Below are 11768 nucleotides of genomic sequence, written 5' to 3'. Positions count from 1 at the left end.
AAACTATACTCTGTTAAATATACGAAGATCGAGGTGTATCTAAAGACAGAAACACACGGTGCCATATTTTCGCCTTCGTAGTATACTTTCTCACCTCTCTAAATTCTTGTTGTAATCTCCTTTGGGAATCGACCACCTATCAAAAAAATATCTTCTCTGAAGACCACAACTGAAATTTTTCTTTGTTTTCTTTTGTAATATTGTCTCTTACGATAGTTATTTTATTATTATTGTTGACAGATCAACATCCTCGCTATATTTCTTGTTATCAGTTTGTTTTTAACATCTTCAATGATACAATATCCATTTGCATTCTCGTTATTTTTGTATTTTATCTCTATATCCTTCATTTATTTCTTTTTCCTTATTTGTTTCCCTTCCCAGTAGGGTTGAAGCTTGGCTAATAATAATAATAATAATAATAATAATAATAATAATAATATTAATAATAATAATAACTTTTATTTTGAAATTAGTCGGTGAACATACACCAGAACTTCTTTACGCTCCATTATTTTATTTGTGCCAAGTTGTTTGATGCTGTTGGAGCTTTATCTAATTTTGCTCTATGATAAGAGGCGTTACGATTGCAATTATGGAAGACAGGAATATATTTGGTAGCGACTGCTTACAGAACCATTGTTCAAAATTACGTTACATTCAATTTGGTTGAGATAGTAGTCTTGCTTAAATTGTTGCTTCTTTTGATCGTGAAATTACTTTAGAAACATCAGTGACAGAACCTCCTCTCTGTTTTTCTAAAGCAAAATATTTCGAAACATTATAAACATTCTCTTGTGCTTGACCAGTAAGTAGCCTACTGTTGCCTTGTATGGGGATGGATGACCTTCCATTCTGGCTGACAAAAAGTTCATGATGCTTTTGAGTGTCTCGCTTGATTGGCTATAATCCTTGAGGCATGTCTGTTAGAGCGTTTGTAATTCTCTCTCTCTCTCTCTCTCTCTCTCTCTCTCTCTCTCTCTCTCTCTCTCTCTCTCTCCTATATCTGGGTGTGGAGCTCAAGCAGCAAGCTACTTTCGTCACAGGAGGTTCCTGCCAGTACCTGGCCGCAAGGAATACTTTCTGACGGAAGCCGATTAATGAATGTCCATCGCTGTCCTGAGAAAGTATACCAAAAAGGTGGTAATTATGTGCCTCGTATCTTCATAGTACGACTGAATAACGTTTCAAAAGTATAACAATTAGAAGTTGAGATTTTATTAAATTAAAGTTTAACATTTAAAGTAATTGTATTCAGTATAAACATCAAATGGTATCCTTTTCTCTTTATTTTCGAAACACAATATCAGAAATATAGCAAAGTGTGTTTTTGTCTTAAGGTATATCTCAATCTGCTTCGTAGGTTTGAGAGTATAGCGACAAAGTCATCTCTTTGTGGAATTTTGTGTCAATTTCTCCACGCATATTGCCGTGCGAAGCTCTTGCACCTGAAGCACATGAATTGAATCTATTTGAGATGATAAAAGAAAGCAATTCTCGATAATCACACGCGCAATTCAATAATTCTCTACCTCGCCATTATCACAAAACCTTAAATGACAGAGTCTGTGACTTCTAACTTTTCATATAATTCACTAATAGGTCTACATAATATTTTGTATTAAATACGAAAATAAACTCTTTTATTCTACTACTGCGAAGTCAGCAATACATGCACGATGCATATGCGCGCTGTCATATAAATTATTTTCCATTTCGATGAGGGGTTAACTTGAAAACAAGGGTTGCTTGAAACTGGTTTCAAACTAACCCCCGGTAATCTGAAACCGTTTTCAAGTTACCGGGATGTAGCTTGAAATTTTGGTAGCTTGAAACCTTTTCACCGGGCTATATAGCTCAAATTCATAAATCATATCTAGTCCAATAATACCCAGCATGACCTTGTGGCCCCTTCTTTCCTGATACATTTCCGCCATAAATGCAGTTAGTTACAATTTTGATAATTCACGAGTAACATGTTTTATATATCGACAGCTGCTTATCGTTGCAGTTATAATTTCAAGGAACTGAAAATATATTATTGTTGCACCTAGAACTCAGATGGTCTTTGCTTACAACTTGGGTCCTCTTCAAGTCTGTAACTGATCTTCTTTTAGAAATGTGATAAAAAGGGATACGATGTGGTTTCAGGTTTGTCACTCCCTTGGGGTCTCATAACATGAGGCTGGTTAATGATATATTCTATCATCCTCATTATCATTCTCCCAAAGCTAAACTAACTAGATTAGTTTTTCGGTCTCGATAAATTAACACACTCTTGATGGACCTTGATGCTTATGAAGGTGTAGATCAAAATGAAATTTTACGTTTTTTTCATAAAGAAAACTAATTTCATAGTTCCTAAGCTATATTTCGCAAGTTAGAGAGAGGAGGTTCCTTTTCATTTTTTAAAAGCTTAAAGGTCCCTCATGAATGTCAGAGGAAAGGGATAATGATATTGCCCTATCAAACGGGACAATGTCCTGGAGATTGGCCATATTACATATGAACAGCGCCTAAGCCCCTCTCCACCCATGCTACGACCAAGGACGGCCAGGAAATGGCTGCTGATGACTCAGCAGATAGACTATAGGCTCCCCAAAACAGTCACATCCTTAGCTCACAAGAATGGTAAGGTTGCAGTGACCAAAGGAACTAAACAAGTTTGAGTGGGACTCAAAACTCCAGTCTGCCAATCAATAAGGCAAGGACGCTACCACCAGGCCCCCACAACCGTTGTTGGAGAATTGTCCATGTTCATTACTCCACTGAGTGAATGTATTTGTGGTAGCTCTAGCCCTGCTGACTACCGTTCAATTTCCATATCCCCATATTATCTAAAAGTTTTGAACGTCTTGGCAAAACATCTAAACAGATATGCTGAAGGTATTAATCTGTTTCCTTGTTTGCAGTTTAGCTTGCAAAGGCCTTGAAGCATGTGATGCCTTATTATAATCTCCAATCATCCCTTGATAGTGGATAGGACATTAACATGATTGGCCTTGTTTTCAGTGCTGATGTTATTCCATAGCTTTTCACATTATAAACTCATATGTGATTTGGCCTAGAAAAAGATTCGCTGCATATGAAGATAATGCTACTCTTTTTTAAGCACAGTGTAACAGCGTGGAAATACTAACTAATTTAAATATCATGGAACAACTGCTATAGAAATTAGTACCTTGACCTGTGAACGTCTTTTTTCTAAAGACGCTTGTATTAAAACCTTGTTCAGCCCTTGTAATTAAAACATCTAAAAAAGCAAGTTGGTTGTCTTGTTCATGCTCAATTGAGAAATTTGTATTAGGATGTAGGCCATTGATATATTGCAAGAAGGTTTCAGCTGCTTCTCGGGACCTAAATAGAGCAATAGTGTCATCCACATATCGCTTATAAAAGAGAGGGCGATATAATAAGGCACACCCATCCAGCGTCTGTTCCTCGAAAGAGCATATAAAAGCGCTAACCATAACTTGTCCAAGTGGTGACCCCATAGAAACACCATCAACTTGTTTAAAAACGTTATTGTTAAAAATAAAGTGAGTGTCCTGCACTGCAATTTCTAGAAGTTTCTTAAAATTATCCTTATTAAAACCATGATATAAAATATTTTCCTCGTAAAAGAGCTTATCTAAAATGATGTTAACCGTGGCCTGCAACGGTATGTTCGTAAAAAGAGATGCGACATCCAAACTTACCATATATAGGTCAACATCTTGTGGTAGAATATCAGGTACAAGGTTAGCAGAATTGAGTAAAACGTATTCATTATTTGCAAATGGCTGTAGCAATGGTACCAAGAATTTTGCTATCTTGTAATTTGGGGTATTGTATGCCGCCAAAATTGGTCGTAAAGGAACACCATCTTTATGAATTTTAGGAAGTCCATATAGCACACCATAGGATGAACCTGAACAAAATAATTCTTGGTAAGTGCTTTCAGTTATAATATTCTGATCTTTGAGACTTTTGAGTATTCTATTGATTTTATCCTCCACCTTAAATATAGGTTGATATGTTGGAACACCTATTTCAACAAATTCAGTGGTATCTTTAAGAATATCCATTTTCTGTACACAGTCATTTTTGTTTATTATCACCGTGCCTCTTCCCTTATCCGGTCTGGTTATGATAATGTCTGGGTTATTGGATAAGGTTTTTAGTAACATATAATCATCTTTACGAAAGAAAGGAAACCATTTATTACATAATTTAGAGAATGCTTTGTGAGCAATACTTTGCAAGTCTCTCTGTAAACCGGGTAAGTCACCTGGGAGTTGTAACGACTGAAGTCGTCCAAAAAGGATTTCTAGTGGCAAATAAAAATTACTAAAACTTGGTTTAAAATTTGGTAAACAAAAATCAAGGCCCAAAGACAAGATGAATTTTTCTCTCTTAGATAAAACATCGTTAGAATAATGAAAAACAGTGGTTTTGGAGTCTACGAATTTTGGGATCTGGATACCTAAGCGTTCTAGTTTTCTAAAATGAGTAATTTGAACATTTGCTGAATAAGAGTTAACAGTTTTGGTAAGTACATGTTTTACATAAAGAAAGTCGATAAATGATACAGTATTTTCTATGACATTATACAGAGATTTTGATGTATCCTTATGTTTAGTAATAAGCTTTTCCTTGTGTCTGATCTCAATATCCGACTTTGATGGGGTCTTTGGTGGTATATTGCTTTACTTGCACGAAATGTAAGATCGGGAAATACGTGGGAGCTACCAAAAGATTGCTGAAAGTCAGAATCGATTCTCATCTCGGAGTCAGTCACCGTACACACACACACACACACACACACACACATATATATATATATATATATATGCGTAAAAATCACAGGAAAAAGTGATGCTTAGATGCAGAACCACAGGGAAAATGAAAATACGAAATATACGCTCAAGTCCAGACTAGTTTCGTGATACTTCTTCAGAGGACTGATGATAGCAGTCCTCCGAAGAAGTATCACGAAAGTAGTCAGGACTTGAGTGTATATTTCGTACTTTCATTTTCCCTGTGGTTCTTCTGCATATATATATATATATATATGTGTATATATGTATATATATATATATATATATACATATATATATATATATATATATGTATATGTATATATATATATATATATATACATATATATATATATATATATATATAAATGTGTACACATGGTGTGAACATGACCTAGAATATTTCATTATTTACTCACAATATATAGATGTCTGATCTATTAGAAGGGTATAAGATAGAAGATCCAGCAAAGTACCATCGGTGAAAGTCTAATCTACTGACGAAAACGAAACTGAAGAGAATTCTCTACCGTTGTCAAAGTGAAGACAACGATTATCTGATACATTCTACAAATGACGTCACAATGATACTGTGGAAGTATGAAATGGTGATGGAAGGATCAGGACGATGAATTACATCTCATTAGACAATCTTACCTTTCTTAATTATTCATAATTTGAAAAGGATGAAATCATAAGGTCATTCTGTGTCGAATTGAAGTATATCTTCTAGCGCAGACCTCCGCCAATGCAGTTCAGTACCCTTTGTCGTACCATCTCGACCTTCACTAGACCTTATTCATTGGTCCCATTCTAGATCAATAGGTTTCGAACAATATAAGGATCCGGATGTAGTGATTGCAAGACTTTATGATGACTTTATGCTTACAATTTTTACCAGTAATTCTGTGTTTTATGTAGTGAGTGATGATCAGAAATATCCAAATTAATCCAATCTCGCATTGATAAAGAATCCTTTTTCAAAAAACCTGAATCCGGAAGGTTATCCTGATCACCGCCAAAACCTAATCCCTTGTAAGTAGCCCATTTCTAACATATCCCGAAATGTTCATCAAAATTCTTCCGTAATTTTTTTTTATTTAGGCCGAAGACGAACAAACAAATTAACAGACAGAGGTGAAAACATAACCTCCTTGGCGAAGATAATAAAGTAAACTCATAAACAGAATGGAGGTCAAGAACTTTAAAGTTCAATGTTTGCAGAAAGCAAAACTCCGCATAATTAGATTTTTCAGGCGGAGGAAGAACAAACTTATGAGATATGGATGCTGAGATTAAGAGATGAGAATTTGGAAAATAGTGATATACAAACTCTTTCACCACGTTAAGTCTAGCTTTTCACCGATTGACTCCCGTTATTTCCTAGATATTATAAGGACGAAAAAGAAATACTAAGCAGTTAATTTGAGCTGTTATCATAAACTACTGATAAATAATATGATAGGAGGTGTTTAAATTTAGCTTTGACCACCAAATGATTCTAGCTATTTCCTAAAATCATAAAGCACGAAAAAAAAATGATATAAAGCCGTTTATGAAAAATGCTATCATAAACAAGTAAATAATTTGCTAGAATATATAACATTTCAAAATGTTTACTGCTCACGCGAGCAAAAGGAACGATCCAAAGACTATATACTGAAGGAAGATAGGAAGGCTCAGGCTTTTAACACACAAATGAGTGTGCTATGAAAAGATGCCAGATACTCCCATGCGAAACGAATGGCTCCATCTGTTGAGCGAGCAACCAAACATTCAGAGCGGTAATGCTTACGGGTATATAGGATGGAATTCGATTGTAAATTTTGCGACATATTTGTTCATAATTTGCATTACTATGTCAGTATATTTTACTCATATATTCATGATATTCTTAAATTTTAGGTAACTAAATTGCAAACTATGTTTCTCAGTCTATTTTTTTAGAAATTCAATAGCTATATCTCTTATGATTTAGTTAATTTTCTTGCAAATTTAAGTATTGTACAGTATATTACAACCATTTTTAAATGTTCTATACAATACCACATTCGAATAAATTAAAACATACTGTATATCTGATTTGTTAAACTTAGCCACAAAGGCTTATGTGTAGGCATACGTTTAATTGCAGTATGTAGGCCACTGTAAGATGGAGAGATATTAGGTGTATAAAAACACAATTGTATTTCATTTTTTATTGAAATGGAAAAGCATGATGCACTCATGTATAGTTTAGTATTATAAACTAATAAATGTATAAATGTACAATCAGAAGGATCAAAATAACACAAAATTGTATCACACACAAATATAATCAAACGGGGGTTGGAAATAGAAATAAGGTAGCATACAAGCCAACAAAAAAATGAAAAACAAGAGAGATTTACTGTGGATGCCTTGCCTTAATCTTACATTCAATACTGCATGTATTATACTGTTTGGACTCACCGTTCTTTGTCCTTAGGGAACCTGTGAAATACCAAATGAGGATCGGTTTCTTCTTGTTTATGGCACACAACACATTTGTGTGACTTCTTTACTGTCGGCGCCATTTTTTCGTTTGAGTCAACTATCAAATTCTGAATATAAACAAACAGACGACAAACGATGTATACCTACAACGCCATCTGAAATCGGAGCAACCAACTATTGTGTTCACTTTGGAGTTGCCAACTAGCGTATTAACATTCTATTTTGAGTCTTCCTATCTTCCTTCAGTATATAGTCTTTGGAACGATCTTAGCGAATACTGAAGGACGCGGCAAAGGTTAATTAGCGCAAGCAAAGTGCGCACCGATCAAAGAGCTAAACTCCTTTGTCTGGAAATATTTCCAATCAAACGCCCCAATATTCCGTTAAGGTATTTGCAGGTACCTTTGATGTGGAACCTTGTATAGCTCCAGAAATGCTCTGCTTATTAAAAGAAAAACGCGGTGGGGGGGGGGAATAAGGTTTCAATAATAATTAGAAGTGGCAGGATACATCTTTGGCTGGTCGTTTAACTTCTCCCCTTTATTGGATTAAAGATAAAACTGATATAATCTCATGCTATATTTTATTATCTTCGTCACCAGAAATAAAATCATAAGTACTTCAATATTGACAAACGTTTCTTTGCAAGAAATAAATAAAGATATTCTGTGGGAAAAAGTTTTGTTACTCCTGCCTAGATTTTGCAGATTCTCAATGTAGGCAAATTATCGTAATTGTTCTGGCTGGTATAGACTAATCGGTGACTAGTCTGGGAATTTGCAGTGATTAGACTGATGGAAATTGGGCTATATATCTCGGCACTGATTGTGCTAGCCTACTGGATGGGAGTTCGAGGCCCACTCAAGCTCAATCGTTTCTAGTAGTGTTACCAACTTCATCATCGTTGTGAGCTAGGAATGGGAAGAGCCTATAAGTTCACCTGCTGAGTCATCAGCAGCCATTGCCTGGCCCTCACTGGTCCTAGCTTGATGGCGAGGGGCTTGGCCACTGATTATAAGTATATGGTCCGTCTCTCGGCCAGTGACCTGTCTTCTGTCTCTGCCATTCCGGAGCAAACTTTAAAACCTTTAGACTAGGGCCTTTAAGGTCGTCCAACGCCCAAGAGCTACTGGGGAAAACCCTGAAGTTACACTTTGAAGTAAAAGCGAAACGGTTGGACACCAAGATGGAAGAGAGGAAGTAGGAATGGAGTGAGGTCAGGAATTGAAGCGCATGCAGCTAGGGGCTTTATTGGAGGTTGAGACCAGGAGTAGGACTAATTAATGTAAACACCAAACCAGCTATGATAGATAATGTAGTGGTTATGCTATCCTATTATATACAAATATAAATCAAAATAAGGCCAATAAAAAAATAACCTTACAGATATATACCTTAAACCTACTGTAAAATACAATACATACTTACAAATAAGTTTTACTCAGTGAATAAAAAAAATAGTAAACACCTGTAAGTTCACAGAAACAAGGCGTCGAACGAAGCCTGCAGCTGAGCATGGACTGGTCGGTGACTCGTTGTCGATCGACCACTGATCACACCTTAATGTCTAGAAAAACACTTATTACACTTGTCTAGATGAAACGGATTGGAATAGCGTTTACAATGTAAACAAATCTGCAATTAGAAAAACAGTTTTAGGAGATCTCTGGGTGACCTAGTCAACCCCAACCAGAATATAGCGCAAGCTCTAAAGGCTGGTTGTGACGGAATGTGATTTTACGAGCATATCAAAATATCAAAGGAACTCCAGGGAGACCATTGTGGGATATTTGAAAACCTTTTTCCTTTGTCGATTAATGGTTTTAGGATACTGTTATTATCATTATTAATACTAATATTATTATTATTATTATCATTATTATTATTATTATTATTATTATTATTATTATTATTATTATTATTAGCTAAGCTACAACCCTAGTTGGAAAAGCAGGATGCTATAAGCCCAAGGTCTCCAACAAGGAAGTAGCCGAGTGATGAAAAGAAATAAGGGAATAAACTACTAGAGAAGTAATGAACCATTAAATAACATAAAGTTTATTGACAATATTGAAATATATCTTTCATAAATAAACTATAAAAGAGAGACTTATGTTAGCCTGTTTAACATAAAAACATTCGCTCCAAGTTTGAACTTTTGAAGTTCCACCAATTCAACGACCTTCATAGGGAGACCATTCCACAACTTGAGTATCTGACACATCCTCTGATTCAATAGTTTTGTAACCACCAGATTATTCAATAGGACACAAGACAGGACGACATCTTGGAGGGAACTGTCGTTTATTTCAAAGCGCATGCGCGGGCTACAACAAGTACGGTGCGCCATATGTACCATATACAACATCTCCCCTTTAAGATTGTTTGATAATTATTTAAAGTTAACAATCCATTTTCCCCTTAAGAAACATAACAGTTTTAAGAAGTTACATAATCCATTTCCTCCCTACATGTATTTGTGATAAAACAAATAATAGTGACCCAGCAATCAAATATAATACACTACATGGCAAACACAAATAAACTACAAGGCTCAACACTTATCCAAAATTAACATATGACAAATGTTGTGAATGTCTCTTAAACATTAAAACACGAACATTATTAGTTAAATGCGACATTAACATGGCGTTAACACCAAGTACAAGTTCATTTTATGTCGTTGACATGGTTGAGATGAAAATAAAATCATTTAATAATAAACCATATCGAGTTGTTGGGTTGTTTTTGTCATTCTTCCCGACGTTCTGGGGTCACTTTGGGGTTTGATTTGGCAGGTGTCGGGGGGGTTTTGGGGTGGACCTTTGGTGGGGGTAGGGATGGGTGGTTCGGACGCAGTCGGTCGTGGTTCAGTCTGAATTCGTAGGGCGTCAGGTGGTTCCAGACCCTTCTGCAGTGGCGACTCTCGGGTAGCGCTGGTATGAACTAGAGCACTCCGATTGTGCCGAATAACACTTTCGTTCTACATAGCTACCCAGTAGGATCTAGGATTGCTCATCTGCTGTTTGATTTCACCGTAGCTAGACCGGTCTCTCACAAAGACTTTATCTCCTGGGGTGAGACAGGGGAGCTGCACAACTCTATGATGGCGGTCATGCGCTTTGGTGTACTGATTCTTGTACTCTTCTTCTCCTTCCTTGATTTTCTGATGGTGTAGGACCTGCGGTATCAGCTTAGCTGAAGCTGTCGGGACGGTAGTCCTTAGCTGTCGAAACATAAGGAGCTGACTTGGTGACTTGCCATTGTATAGCAGTGCTGTTCTATAGGCAAGTAGTACGAGGTAGGGGTTTTGGTTTTTACTCAGAATCGCTTTCGCTGTTCGGACGGCTCTTTCTGTTTCTCCGTTGGCTTTTGGATACCACGGTGATGAGGTGATGTGTGTAAACCCCAAGTCTTTGCTGAATTCCTGGAACTCTCTTGATGCGTACTGAGGTCCATTGTCGAATATTACAACCTTGGGAGCTCCATGAGTGGCAAATACTTCGCAAAGCTTCCGGATGACAGCTTGACTGGTGGTAGATTCTAATTCTTTGAACTCGAGCCATCTAGAACCATAGTCTACTATCAACACATACTGCTTCGACTTGTACTCGAATAGGTCAGTTCCCACTCTTTCCCAGATTTCGTTGGGGGGTGAGAGGGCCAGGAGTGGCTCGGTTGGTTGGTCACGATGCAGGATGCAGGTTGAACAGCCTCTGCACTTTGCTTCTACTTGTGATGTGATAGACGGCCACCAAACACTTTCCTTTGCACGGGCCTTCCATTTGGTCATACCCAGGTGTCCAGAGTGGAGTTTCTCCAGGATATTCATCAGGAGTGACTGCAGGATGACTAGACGGTCGTCAAACATCAAGATCGTGTCGTTGATGGTGAAGTGTGGTGCCTTCTCCCAGTAGGTCTTGAGGAGCGGTAAGTTGGGCATCACAGGAGGCCAGCCTTCTTTCACCCACTTCTGGCTCTGGGTACAGACTGCGTCGTTCTGTTAGGCTTCTCGGATTTCTTCGAGTCTCTTGTCACTGGCAGGCAGGTGCTGGATCACTGAATCCTTGAATGCCTGTGTCCAGGCAGAAAATCTCTTCTTCCTTGGAGGGCTTCCCAACAGGTGCTCGTGAGAGGGCAACGTCAGTCTTCTGATATACCCCTTGGACATACTTCACTTTCGGTGAGTGTCTCGTGAGCCTTAGTCTGAATCTGAGGATACGGGCTGGCAGTTTTGACAGGTCAGTTGTTGTGAGTAGTGGTACAAGTGGTCGGTGGTCTGTTTCCACGGTGAATTTCCACCCAAGCACATAATCTGAGAATTTCTGGCACGCCGAGGTTACAGCTAGTGCTTCTTTTTCTGTTACCCGCATATCTCTTCTCTGTGTCAGTAAGGGACTGAGATGCATAGTATATCGGGCGTCGGATGCCATTGCTGTCAGTTTGGAGAAGGACAGCCCCAAGGCCATCTTGGCATGCATCTGCTGTGATGAC

The sequence above is a fragment of the Palaemon carinicauda genome, chromosome 33 (genome assembly GCF_036898095.1).
Source record: "Palaemon carinicauda isolate YSFRI2023 chromosome 33, ASM3689809v2, whole genome shotgun sequence".
Taxonomy (NCBI): Eukaryota; Metazoa; Arthropoda; class Malacostraca; order Decapoda; family Palaemonidae; genus Palaemon; species Palaemon carinicauda.
This window is presented reverse-complemented; position numbering follows the sequence as displayed.